Consider the following 2,905-nt stretch of genomic DNA (forward strand, 5'->3'; position numbering starts at 1 on the left):
AGAGGTAATGGTTGTACTCCCCCATGGAGAGATGATAGAGGGATGTGAAAGAGGAGAGAGGTAATGGTTGTACTCCCCCATGGAGAGATGATAGAGGGATGTGAAAGAGGAGAGAGGTAATGGTTGTACTCCCCCATGGAGAGATGATAGAGGGATGTGAAAGAGGAGAGAGGTAATGGTTGTACTCCCCCATGGAGAGATGATAGAGGGATGTGAAAGAGGAGAGAGGTAATGGTTGGACTGGACTTATTTATTCTCTCATTACTGACTTATTATTTTTCAACAACATAATTACAATACACAAACTACTTACATTCAAGGAATTATTGTATTAAAGTAAATCTGTATTAAAATTCACCATAAAATGTACAGTTCATTCCATAGCTTAACATTAGAAATGCTCCCTCCCTCCTATAAAAGTCATTGAGGTGTTGGATGAGATAGGACCCTGCCTTCACCTGGGGATATTTGTTGGACCCATCACAACAGGTGATGAGGACCTCATTCTTCAGCTGCACAAAGAAAGCCAGGGACTGCAGTGTGCTCCAGTCTCCAGCAGGGGGCAGTAAAACCCTATGGACCTGAAAGGGAAAGTGAGGAGTAAAAATCAAAGGTGAATTTACATTGATGTTTCCACGGAGACCTGAGTCATATTCACTAGGCACCAAACTGAAGAAAATCAACTGAAACAGGGAGGTACTAACTGAACTTAAGAAAACGAAAACATTTATTTTCTTTTGCTAAATGTTTTGCCCTAACGAATACAACCCATTTTTCAAATATTATTTGAAATCTTACAAATACTTTGAGCATTTCCTTTAGTCCTCCAGGTGGGAGGGGTTTGTTTGTACTTTTAAGATGTTTCTATTGGTTCCATTACAACAAACTCAATTAATCACTGCTTATTAAGTATTCAACATTATTTTAAAGCAGGTCTGTTTCCACATGCAATAAGCCTGTAACATCTTGTACGATCTCAGGTAAAGGTGTTTCAAATGGAAGGGCAAGTCTCACCACTGAGAGGAAAACATCAGTGGTCCACCTCTGCATCAGGTCAGCTATGTTGATCAGTACTGTCCCAGGGATGCTGGGAGCAGAGATGAACTCCCCTGACCTGGTACCACCTATGGAGTTGTCATTTTAATATCAGTTTAACCCCATTACTGCTATAACACACATCAACCATGTTAACAGAATGAAATGGATCCAGGTTCCATTTATTCTACAATAGATTTCATCACAGGTCACTTGGTAAGTTTGTTAATATCATCATCATCATCATCAAATGTATTTATAAAGCCCCTTTTACATCAGCCGATGTCACAAAGTGCTGTACAGAAACAGTCTATGTTATGGAAAGAGCAGGTGTCCTTAATGTTTTGTACACTCAGTATATGTTGTGTCTACAAGCTCATTCCCACAGAAAACTGCAGAGGGAAGCAGTACCACCCAGTCAACCATCAGACTCCATTGTGAGACGCCTCACAGAGGATATTCAACCATCATTGCAAATCCAAGATGTCAATATCAACAAGGTGCTGATCAGTAAAGAGAAGAGAGACTAACATTCTAGAATGATCCCTTTTTTCTGCACGGTTCTCACAGTGAAAAACAACAGGATTACAAGAGTGTTCTACGCATTCTTCATTTGATCCAATTCAAAGTTGACAATTATTTTATGGGATGAGAATTAAGTGGAGTGACTAATCTTAGCTGGTCTGAGAAAACTGATGAGACTTCTCTCCTTTATGTGTACATTGGGCCATTTAAAAAGACACCAATCTGTAGAATCTCTTCTCACAGTCAGTGCAGTGATGAGGCTTCTCTCAAGTGTGTATCCGTTGGTGTGTTTTTACATTGCCCAATCGGGAGAAACTCTTGCCACATTAAGAGAAGAAGTAAGGCTTCTCTCCTCTGTGTGTTCTCTGATGACCCTTTTAGCTCAGCTGTTGATAAAAAACAAAATCTACAGTCAGAGCAGGAGTAAGGCTTCTCTCCTTTCTGATTACCTTGGTGTCTTTTTAACTGGGCCAGTCGAGAGAAACTCTTTCCACAGTCAGAGCAGGAGTAAGGCTTCTCTCCATTCTGATTACCTTAGTGTCTTTTTTGGGGGGAATATTTATCAAATTATTTGTCAAAACATTATGTCACCTGGTGATTTAGGATCGGTCTTGGTTTGTTTTAACATGTTACTCTGTCACCGGGATGTGATTACTGTGGGGTCACCATGATCTGATTACTGTGGGGTCACCGGGATCTGATTACTGTGGGGTCACCATGATCTGATTACTGTGGGGTCACCATGATCTGATTACTGTGGGGTCACCATGATCTGATTACTGTGGGGTCACCATGATCTGATTACTGTGGGGTCACCGGGATGTGATTACTGTGGGGTCACCATGATCTGGTTACTGTGGGGTCAACATGATCTGATTACTGTGGGGTCACCATGATCTGATTACTGTGGGGTCACCATGATCTGATTACTGTGGGGTCACCATGATCTGATTACTGTGGGGTCACCGGGATGTGATTACTGTGGGGTCACCATGATCTGATTACTGTGGGGTCACCATGATCTGATTACTGTGGGGTCACCATGATGTGATTACTGTGGGGTCACCATGATCTGATTACTGTGGGGTCACCACAGTCTGTCCGTCCATCTGTGTCCTAACTGTTGGACCCAGGAACACAAGCATTTCACTACACCCGCAATAACCCCCATCTGCTAAATATGTTTATGTGACCAATAACATTTGATTCTGTCTGTATGTGTCTGTCAGTGTGTCTGTCTGTCCGTCCGTTTGGTTAATTAGCTGATGTTCTTATCAGGACTCACTAATTAAAATGTGGATTTAATCTGTTCAGCAGAAGTATTGTGGAAGATCCACATTATAGC

At 41.7% G+C, this 2,905-nt stretch overlaps 1 long non-coding RNA gene across 1 annotated transcript; it reads right to left on the minus strand.

Moving 5' to 3' along the window:
• Positions 1 to 235: 235 nt before the first annotated feature.
• On the minus strand, positions 236 to 1,185 carry LOC115191496 (uncharacterized). The gene is made up of 2 exons (XR_003877701.1): positions 1,015 to 1,185; positions 236 to 581 (listed from the first exon to the last, which is right to left on the minus strand). It is a non-coding gene; the product is annotated as an uncharacterized LOC115191496 (long non-coding RNA).
• Between the last annotated feature and the right edge of the window lie 1,720 nt (positions 1,186 to 2,905).

This window comes from Salmo trutta, chromosome 4, assembly GCF_901001165.1.
Source record: "Salmo trutta chromosome 4, fSalTru1.1, whole genome shotgun sequence".
Taxonomy (NCBI): domain Eukaryota; kingdom Metazoa; phylum Chordata; class Actinopteri; order Salmoniformes; family Salmonidae; genus Salmo; species Salmo trutta.